General features: G+C 34.0%; 1 non-coding gene across 1 annotated transcript; it reads left to right on the top strand.

Moving 5' to 3' along the window:
• The first annotated feature begins 10188 nt into the window (after window positions 1-10188).
• Window positions 10189-10293, top strand: LOC131163235 (small nucleolar RNA Z279/snoR105/snoR108). The gene has a single exon (XR_009139010.1). It is a non-coding gene; the product is annotated as a small nucleolar RNA Z279/snoR105/snoR108 (small nucleolar RNA).
• Window positions 10294-11376: the final 1083 nt, after the last annotated feature.

The raw sequence follows: 11376 nt of genomic DNA, 5'->3' as shown, positions 1-11376 counted from the left end.
GTTGCCTAGGGTTATAATTAGGAAGAGGGGATAGATTTTGATGAAACCTATGCTCCTGTTGCTAGAATGAAAATCATTCGTATGTTTCTTGCTTATGTTGCTTTTAAAAACTTTAAATTATATCAAATGGATGTTAAAAGCACATTTCTTAATGGCTATATTAATGAAGAAGTGTATGTAGAACAACCACCCGATTTTGAAAATCATAAATATCCAAATCATGTATACCGGTTGTCCAAAACCTTATATGGATTGAAACAAGCTCCTAAAGCTTGGTATGAGAGGCTTAGTAATTTTCTACTAGAAAATGAGTTTACCAGTGGCAAAATTGACACTACACTTTTCATCAATCCAAAAATGATGATATGCTTATTATTCAAATTTATGTTGATGATATCATTTTTGGAGCCACTAATGATGAGTTGTGTAATGAGTTTGCCAAATGCATGCAAAGTGAATTTGAAATGAGCATGATAGGTGAACTTAGATTCTTTTTAGGGTTGCAAATTAAACAAGATAAAAATGAAACTTTTATATGTCAATCTAAATATGTCAGGGACTTGTTAAAGAAGTTTAATATAAAAGATAGTAAAATTCTTGGTACTTCTATGAGTTCTTCCATCAAACTTGATAAAGATGAGCAAGGAATCCCTGTTGATGTGAAATTGTATCGTGGCATGATTTGGAGTCTTCTATATCTTACAACTAGTAGGCCTGATATTATGTTTAGTGTGTGCATGTGTGCTAGGTTTCAGGCCACTCCTAAGGAATCTCATCTATTAGTAGTAAAACGAATCCTTAGGTATCTAGTTGGAACCATAGAGTTAGGATTATGGTATCCTAAGTATATGACCTTTGAGATTTTTAGTTATATTGATGTTGATTTCACCGGTAGTAAGGTTGATAGGAAGAGTACTAGTAGCACTTGTCCAAGAAATAGAACTCAGTTGTCTTATCCATAGTCGAAGCATAATATATTGCGGCTGGTAGTTGTTGTGCTCAGACTCTATATATGAAACAAAAACTTGTGGATTTTGGGTTGCACTACGATACAATACCGATTAAATGTGATAATACTAGTGCGATCAATATTTCAAAGAATCCTATCTCACATTCACGAACTAAACATATTGAGATTAGACATCATTTCCTTCGTGATCATGTACAGAGAGGGGATGTGGTACTTGAGTTTGTGTGCACAAATGAGCAGTGGGTAGATATTTTCACTAAATTACTCCCAGAAGATAGGTTCATACAGATTAGACGTGAGTTAGGTCTAATGCACAGTACGAATGTATCCTAGATATTTGATAAATTGCATGAACTTAGGGGGAGCTTTCTAACAATCTTAAGTCTAACAATTGATATAACAATTGGTATCACTTTAAATCTTTCATTGGTTTAGACTTTATGAATTTGGTTGTGTTTTGAAATGCATAATCTTCATATCTATTGCATAATGATGATCGTATTTATGTTTTATGTCTTGATCATAATGGTCTGTTTGGATTAAGTAGTTGTGGATAAACTATTAATTTTTTAAAACTCAAAACAAGTCATTTTTATATAGGTATTTTTGGAAAAATGTCTTATTTTCAAACGACATAGTGCCGAAATTTCTAAAAATTTCCCAAATCCATCTTGTATATTAATGCATCATACCCAATGCCTGTGACTACACATTTTATATGCTTCACAACCTTTTTTGCTGTTGCCAAAAAGGGGAGAAAGGGCAAATTTTGGGTACTTAAAAAATGTTTGCATTGACAAATCTTTAACATTATGCATATTTTCAAGGGAAACCTTTCAAGGCTATAACCACTTTTTGCATAGTGTATTTGTCATCATCAAAAAGGGGGAGAATGTTGACCTCATAGGTCATACCCGATTTTGATAATGACAAATACTGAAGTATTTGATGGCTATCTAGTTTGTGTGCAGGTTTATATTAATAGATCAATTAATGGCACATGAAGTAGTGTAAGAACCCGACTCGAGAATTTTGAATTAAATAAATAAGAAAAGGAGAAGGAATTTAAAAAGGAAAAATCAGCAGGGCTTGTCGACGAGGCTCCTTCTCTCGTCAACGAAGTCCCTTCCCTAGCTTGGCAACAAAATTCAGAGGTTCGTCTACGAGAGAATGCCAAGAGATTTTGGGAATTCTGAAATATCAGGCTCGTCGACGAGGCAACGCCATCGTCAACAAACTCCCTTCTTCTGCTTGTCGACGAAGGCGACGTCTAGTTGACGAGGTTAGCCGGGTCAGAGGTTTATAAATATCTAAATCACTTGCTTAATGGAGAAGAAAACTAAGACTCTCTCTCTCTCTCTCTCTCTCTCTCTCTCTCTCTCTCTCTCTCTCTAATTTGAAGGGGACTCTCTCTCTCTAGGAGTTCAGGCTATCTATTACTCGAATCGACGATCCAACGTTACCATGAGGATCAGGAGGAGAATCTCTACAGTTATAGCAGATCTAATTTTCATTTCGGGGATTTTCGAATTTTGTTCCAAAATCGAGGTAATGGTTCGATTTCATTTTTGGTTCAACAGATCTGTAGTGGTTGTGATTATATTGAAGTATTGTTCTTCGATTTTTAGGTTTTAGGGGTCTCGTGTCGTTGTTTTGGACCGATTAAGTTCATGTTTCAGTTTTTGGGATAAGGTAAGGGGTTTCTATTTATATCAGTTATTTTTGTAATCTAAATCGGTAAAACTATGGTTTACAATATTACAAATGTTTTGGCTACTTATTTGGAAAAATCTATTGGGTGAAATTACAGGATTTTTGGGTTTACAATTTTTGGGAAAATTGGGGGTTTCGGGCATCATCTCCATTTCTATTGGAAAATTATATATTTGGTTAAACTGTAATATAGAGATGACCTTAACTTTGATTATTTTAAATTGTATTTTTGGAATACCTGATATGAGATTGTTTGTTTACCCATATAACTGTGGAATGAGCTGATATATATTGAATGATATGTTTTGTGAAAAAGCGTGTTGGTTAACTACCGTAGGTTGTAAATGATGTATTTTGTGAAAAAGTGTGCCATTAACTACCGTAGGCTGTGTGTAATTGAAATGAGATATAGGAACGTGAGTTCCAAAATGTTCCAAGTTTTGTGAAAATGCCGAGTTGGGATAAAACCAAAGGCCTAGAACAATCAAAGCGTGCCGGTTAACAACCAAAGGCTAAGATATGAGGCGTGCCGGAATAATACTGTAGGCGGCGACATCCGGCTTGAGGCTGAGGGTATACAATACCACCTATGATTCCGGTTGGTCACTGAAAGGTATGAGTTTGTACCATGTTTGCACCGGTTGAACGCTGTGGGGCTTAGACTACGCTAGGTTATCGGGGGCGCTGTGTCGTGCGGCCGGCTTCGGTCGAAGAGTGTGACGACACAAGACCGAGGTGTTTGGGTAAGATGTATACTCGAACTATATTGTGAAAATACTAGAATTGTGAAATGTTTAGGTCCCTACACAAATGCACAAGATAGTCCCTACAATCACTTACATTATCAGGGGAAAGAATTGAAATGAGTTATACTAAATAGGCAAAATTGTGAGAGGTCGGGCGACCGAACCTGTTGTGTTCAAAACACCTTGGGCGCCCGAACCGTGAACCGGTCAACATGTTGACCTGAGTTCAGCAAACCAAACCAAATTTCACATATCATCCAAGGTCGACCGAACCACTAAGCTAACCCTTTTCACCAACTCAGCCTACCAAACTTCACGGTCAAAATGACCTCGGGCGACCGAATACATGAGTTCAGTTAACCGAATTATAGACCAAGCGACCGAAATGCAGACAGAATGAAATCACTTTGGTTCAGCATATCGAGCCTTGATTCGAGCACCTGAAACATTCAAAAGTGACTTTTTGAACTAGGTCTGTTTGGGCGACCGAACCATGGTTCAGCCACCCAAAAACTCTCGAGTTGTTTATTTTTTACCGAGGTTAAAATTAGTTAAACAGGGTTATATTTTCTAAATGGTTTTTACACAATTCTAATAATGCCCTATGAGTCCTTAAAGGTTATAATTTGGGCTACCTTTATATATAGGCCATCATTTGTGCAAATTTGCAAGAGATTAGAGAAATCATTAGTAAAAATCCTTTCAAACTCAAAAAGCTTATTTTGCCCATTCTTCTTCAAATTCTCTTATACACTCATTCCTTTGATTAATCCCAGTATTGTGAGAGTTCTTATTGTGCTGTTGCTTTGTTATGGATTGCTTAATACTCTTAATACTTTGGTTATTGATTGTTTTTTATTTTGGAAAGTTAAGCAAAGAGTTATCCCATGGATTTAAATTTGATAAATCTTGTGTTGGGAAAACTCAGTAGCTTGAGGATCTTTGCTGAGTGTTTGTTTGCACAAAATCACATCACTGAGCTTACAATTTCCTATGCTGTTGATGTGTGGTTGATTGATTACATTTGGTACATATCTGCTTGATTAAGAAGCATAATCAATGTACCCAGTTTATTATTGAGAAATACTGTTGTATTCCAGGTGTGGCCTGAGGGGGCGGTAATCCAGTCCGAGAAGAATTGTATGTAAAGGTTGAGGTCAGCCCTGTGCTAATTGACCTGATTGTTTTAGGTGCCGCTCCACCCGCTAAATGAGCTTATAGTGTAATCCTTGTGCTTGTTAGTTAAGGGGGACGTAGGCAGTTTGCCGAACCTCGATAACATTTTTGGTGTTGTGCTCTTTACTAATTTATTGTGCATGCTTGGTTAAATTTCTAGTGCAGTTTAATTTCCGCTAAAAATATATACTGATTTATTTTATACGCATTAGATTGACCTTAAGCTTGTGTAATACTGTTGTTAGTGGATTGACCTAAGGGATAAATTTTAAAATACCAATTCAACCCCTCTTGGGATTACAGTAAAACTAACACTCTCATTCCCTAACTTAAGCATCAGAGTACACCTCTTGTCCTCTAAGTCATTATTATTTGATTCTTTTCAGGTGGCCACAGTTGAAGGACAATTTAACAAAAGTCATACAATTCTTGGCAACAACAATTATTATTATTGACTAAGCATCAAAGTTACGTAATTAGACGTTTAAAATCATGTACTAAAGATTATAATTTTAATTAAATATCTGATTATGTCCATTATTTTAATCTGTGAGCTCATTTAATAATTTTTAGATAATTATCTTATTTCTGTCGAAAATTTACAAGCATTTGTGTTTTATTATTGTAGGATAATTTTTGGACTTCAAATTCGAAATTAAAATTCACGAGAATGAGCCGTGTTAGTGGAGAGTCATGTACGTAAGTTGGAGTTGAAATCAAGGTAATGTGCATCGAAGAAAAGACTGTGAGCATCCGGGTTTTTCCTAGATATTTAAAGAATAATCTTTTGGAATTTAAAATCGAACCATGCACGAGTATGGACAGGGCCTTGATGGAAATTTAATAAAAAAGCAAGGCCTGCCATGTCACGCCCCGAACCTGGAAATAGGACCCAAGGTATGATTTAGTAACCTAACCTGTCCCTGTATCATATAATCATCCATGATACTACACAATATAAGGGTCTGACCCTGTAGGGTTCACGTATACCCTATACATCATCACATACACAATGTATATACGTAGCAGAATAATTTAACCTAATACATTCATAACACCATACCAGAGTCTATACAACATTATGATCTAGTCCCATAATACAAACATAATCCCTGGGTATCCACAAAACTCAAAATGACACCCCGACCACTGTTTAGTACTTACACAAGTACCTAGACGATGCTAACCAACACCCACGCTCCTGAAACGCTAGAATGCTAGGGTCGGTTATCCGAAAGACCTGAAAAAAATTTGTATGATAGGGGTGAGACACCTCTCAGTAAGGGAGAAACGGATTATATCAGTGTGTGGCACATGAGTGTTATTTCAACAGTAAAACATAAACATTTCACAATTCTAGTATTTTCACAATACAGTTCCAGTATACATACGATACAAAGTAATACGATCTAGTGTCATCAAACTCTTCAGCCTAAGCCGGCCTGTCTACTAGTATTTCACACCCTTTGGTAAAAGCCGGTGTACTAAAAAAAACAAGGAACTCCAACTCATAAGCACACAAGTCAAGTTTAGTTGTCTTGCATTATTACAAATCAAATTTGAAATTTAAACATATTCCAAAAGGAAGGCCAAAATCGTGTGGGACCCATTGGAGCCATATGGGACCCAGAAGCCATGTAGGGTCCACATGGGTTTTGAGTTGGACTTTGCTTCAATACTTCACTTGAGTCTTCAAGCATGGTCTTTAAGCACCTAATAATCTTGAAATAACATATCCACGAAAAATATAAATTAACACAATAACAAAGTATTCACATAAAAAAGTCTTCCATCAAAGAAGTAGAAGATCTTCAATTGATCTCATGTGTTCCAGCAAAGCAGATATAAACAATAGTGGACATCCAGAGGTCGTCCACATGTCACCATGTCAGCAAAAGAGTGGACATCAGGAGGTCGTCCATGTGTCATCATATCAGTAAAAGGGATACATAAGGCATGTTGATCCCCATCAATGATACCCAAGACCCCAAATTTTCCCAAAAACTGTAAACCCGAAAATCCCGTAATTTCACTCTAGATTTTCTCAAATAAGTAACCAAAACATCCGTAGAATCGTAAAGCATAGTTTTACCGATTCAAATCACAAAAATAACTAATATAAATAGAAACCCCTTACCTTATCCCGAAAACTGAAACACAAAACAAATCGGTCCAAAACAACGACACAGGATCCCCAAAATCTACAAATTGAAGAACAATACTTTAATATAATTCCAACCACTACAGATCTATCGAATCGAAAACGAAATCAGACTCTTACCTCGATTTTGGAACAAAACTCGAAAATCCTCAAAATGAAGATCCGGTCCGCTACAACCGTAGAGATTCCTCCCCTGATCCACGTAGTAACATTGGTTCGTCGATTCGGGTAACAGATAGCTCGAATCTTAGCGAGAGAGAGAGTTGATTCGAGTTCTAGAGAGAGAGAGAGAGAGAGGATTTGAGTTTCTTCTCCATTAAGTAATGAAATAGATATTTATAACTTAGTTGACCTGACCAGCCTCGTCGACGAGACAACGTCCTCGTCGATGAGCATAAGAAGGGAGTTTTTCGATGAAGGAGTTGGCCTCGTCGACAAGCCTGAGATTTCAGAATTCCCAAAATCTCTCGGCATTCACTCGTCAACGAACCTCTGAATTTCGTCGCTGAGCTGTAGAAGGGACTTCGTCAACAAGATAAGGAGCCTCGTCGACGAGCCTTGCTGATTTTCTTTTTTTAATTTTCCTTCTCTTTTCTTATTTATTTAATCTACATTTCTCGAGTCGGGTTCTTACATGCCACGCTTTGAATCTAAACAAATGAAGATGGGCTATGTGGGCTTTGAAATGAAGACACATGCACGTAAGGTAACCGGAGGCAAAACGAAAAAAAAAAAAAAAGGGGTTGGGTCATGATATGACCTAGATATGCAAAGAAAAAAGGGGGGAGAGGCCTGGAGCGTGTGGGCTTGTGTGCGCTGGGGGTAGGGCTTCCTTGGGAGAGTTTTTAAAAAAAAAATTTGGGCCTCTCTGCCTCTCTTATCTCAGTTCTCTCCGTCTTTATCTCTCCCTCTCTGTTTCCTCTTGCCTCCTCTCTCCCTCAGTCTTTTCTTTTCCTTTCTCTGTCTTGCCCTCTCTTATCTTAATTTCTCTCGGTTTCTTCCTCTCTCCCTTTCCCCTCTCAGCTCTCTCATTTCTCTATTTGCTCTGTCAGTCTCAGCTTTCTCTCCCTTGGTTCGCGCTGCTGCTTCGCGGGTTGTTACTGCTGCTGCTTCTCGGTGCTCCATGCTGTGTTTGCTGTTGTCTGCTATTGTGCGTGCTGCTGCTTCTGTGCTGTCTAGTTTTATCCCACACTAGAGAACCCGAGAGGCTCTGCTGCAACTGTTGTCTCCTCTCTAAATCTGTTGTGCTGTGCGTGGAAGGGAAAACCCGAGGCTCTGCTCTGCCTTGTTGCTGCTGTGTCTCCTCAACACGGCCAGCTTCTATCTTCTCTCTCTCTCTCTCTCTCTCTCTCTCTCTCTCTCTCTCTCTCATCTCTCTTTTTTATTATCTTTATTTAGTTTTATTTGAATGTTATTTAAATAGTTGGAAGTTTTTTTTTTTATTTAATCAAGTATTGAAGTTTATTTATTTTTTTAAGCATTCGGTTGTAATCTTGTTGAGTTTAATTATTCTCCCTCTCTCTTTCTCTTAGTTAATTAATTTTGTTCCTTTTATTTACTTGGATGTTAGTTTAACTTTAATATTGCATTGAATGTTTAGTTTTAAATTTATTCTCTTTTTTCTCTCTTTCATTCTCTCTTTTCTTTTAAATAACTTTTTAAGTTAATATTTTGTTCATTAGGGTAGTGTGTTAATTAAAGTCTTGAAATTTTTAATTTCTGTTTGATTTTTATTATAGTTCAATTTCTAGTTTGCGTTTTGTTAAGTTCTTAAATGTTTAAGTTAGTTTTGTTTGGATTCATGTTTGATTGATGAATTTTTAGATTGCATGTTTCAGTTACGTGGTAAAGTTTTCGTTTTTTTGGCGTTGTCCTAAATTTTTAACATAAGTTTAATTTTTTATCTGAATGATTAAACATAGGATTATTTTCCATAGTTAATTTTGTTATCGTTTATTTTATTGTGTCTGTTTCTCATTTTCGTTGTTAATTTAGTGCGTGTTCGATTCATAAACGAAATTTCACGTTATTTTAATTTGTCAAAAAAATCTCAAATATCTCATAACCCGAATCTGAACTGCGTTCAGTAAACCTTTTGTTTCTTTTTTTTTTTTTTGAAATTACACTAAATTTGGAATTAAACTACATTCCCTAAGGAGACGATTTGGTCCTTAAGCTAATTATTACGAACCCCTATACTTGGGATAGCTTCCGAATTGTTCATTTTTAGAGTAAGTCAATTATTATTATTATGGTATTCTACCATGAGTATGAAAAAAAAAATGAACTAGCTTAGTAAAAAATAAATGAGCTAAGACAAATAAAAAAATCCAAAAAATATGAAACATAAGTACGAAAAGAATTATGTTTTTATTTTTAATTAGGAAAGTTGTATGTATTTCGAGATTTTACATTTTTGTTCTAAACAAAGAAGTGAACTCCATATTCATGTGGATTTCGATGTGGAGTTTACCTCTTGTCTTCTCACAACATAGATGAGATAAAAATTTTAAGGTATTTTTTGTTTTCTTGAATAATGGTATCTTAAAGTCTTTTTAAATCAAAGCATTTATTTGGAAAATGAAAGAAAAATATAAAAGAAGTTTATTTTTCATTGTACTTTCACCTTATATTGAATATTGTTAAAAATGAAAATTTTATTCGAATGTGATTAACAATAAAAAATAAAAAAAAAAGTTAAATGTTAATGATATTTAAAATTAAAATTTTATTAATTTATATGGTATATTTTTTTGATTTTTTTTATTTTTCTTGATAACCGAAAATGAAAAGGCAAATTCTTTTATATTTTTTTTCTTTTTGTTTTTCAAGTTACAAGTAGAACTGTTTTAAATGAAAAAATAAATTATTTTTTCAATAACAAAACGACCCTCCTACTCATACAAAATGCAAACTCATCTTTTCTTCTCGATAATTTAAAATTAATGAAGAATAATTTTTAACTATGAAAATTTTGCAAAAGTATTGATAAAATATAAATGAAATTCAAAACGCTTACTTCTAAAATTAGATTATTTCATCAAAAACACCCAACAAAATACCGCAGATCCTATTTTTATTCATCTAAATATTTATAAACAATTTTAATTAAGAAATCGCGAACTGAGACTGCAACGTTTTGCTCGCTCTTGTAAAATTTTCATATTACAAAAATATAAATGAATCCAGAGGGTTAATACGGTCTAATTTTTTTTTATTATTATTTAAATATTTATATTTAATTTTAGTTGGGAAGTCTTCAAATGGAACGGTGCGTTTTGAGGGTGGGGAGAACGAAACTGATGAAGTGGTAGCGGGGGTTTATCCCACATCGGAGAGCGAAGCCTAATTTGACTTCGCAGTGTCATTATAAAAAAGCTGCGTGAGGTCATGGCTGAGCTATGATCCTTCAGGCAGTTAACGGGATGTGATGAGTGGTCATTACTCGCTTCTACAACGTGCGAGAAGGGTGTCTGCCCCAAGCCTGGTTACGACAATGGGGCACCCCTCTTTAACCATCTGATCCCTATTTTCAAACAATTCAAAATTTATTGTTTTAAAGCAAATAATATTTTATTTTTAAAAACGGTTTTAAGAGTTAAAGATCTGTTTGGTATTATTATTATTTTTAGTGAAAATTAAGTTAGTCAAAATAAATTATTTTTTTGTTTTTTATTTTATTTTATTTTAATTTTTGCCATCTGAGCCTTATTTTTGAAACAATTTAAAAATTTTGTTTCTTTGAGTTTTAGAAGTCGAATTGATTTTTGAGGCTGTTGCCTGGGTGGTTCTAAGTTTCAAAAGAAAAAAAATATTAATTATTTTTAAAAAATTCCTTGTTTTTTCATTTAATTGAAATAATATTTATTTTATATGCAATAGGCGATGTTGAAATGTGTATAAAAAAAATATTAACTCGCATTCGATAATTAGTACATTGTCCTCCAACTAATTCTTGAACTATTTGCTTTTCAAATAGTTTATTAACTATTTTATTTGGTTTGTAAAAAAATTATTCTTGTGAACGAGTAAGGAAGGTTATAATAGAAGATTTATTAGTTTGTGTTATTATTATAAAGCAAATAGCTTAAAATTTTTATAGGATCTATAAAAATAGAATGAATAAATAACATTGATTTTTAAATTTCACCATGAGAATGCCTATGCCTTTCTATCCTACGTTAGATGAAATTATGTAAATTTTTGCATGGATAACTTTTTTTTTTTAATAAATTAATGCTGAATAAAATGGTTCATTAATTCAATTCATAGTACTCATATTAGGGACAACCACACTTATTTTTTCTCTCTTTGTTACTAGAGCTACACTCTAATATTATTTTCTATATTAATTTGTGAAGCTTAATAGATAAGAGTTTTATTTGAGAAAAGAAGGAAAGAAAAATAATTCTTTTTCCATCTCATTTTTTTTCTTTTATATGAATTAGTATTGAAAAACAAAAGCTTATTTTAATATGATTAAAAGTTAAGAAAAATCAAATATAAATAATTTATAAAATCAAAATTTTGTTCACGAATTTGATATATATTTTATTTTTTTCTCAATTTTCTTAATTATTAAACATGAAAAATATAGATTTCTTAATATT

This window comes from Malania oleifera, chromosome 8 (assembly GCF_029873635.1).
Source record: "Malania oleifera isolate guangnan ecotype guangnan chromosome 8, ASM2987363v1, whole genome shotgun sequence".
NCBI classification, from domain to species: domain Eukaryota; kingdom Viridiplantae; phylum Streptophyta; class Magnoliopsida; order Santalales; family Ximeniaceae; genus Malania; species Malania oleifera.
The sequence above is the reverse complement of the archived record's forward strand: the minus strand, read 5'-3'. Positions and strand labels throughout refer to the sequence as shown.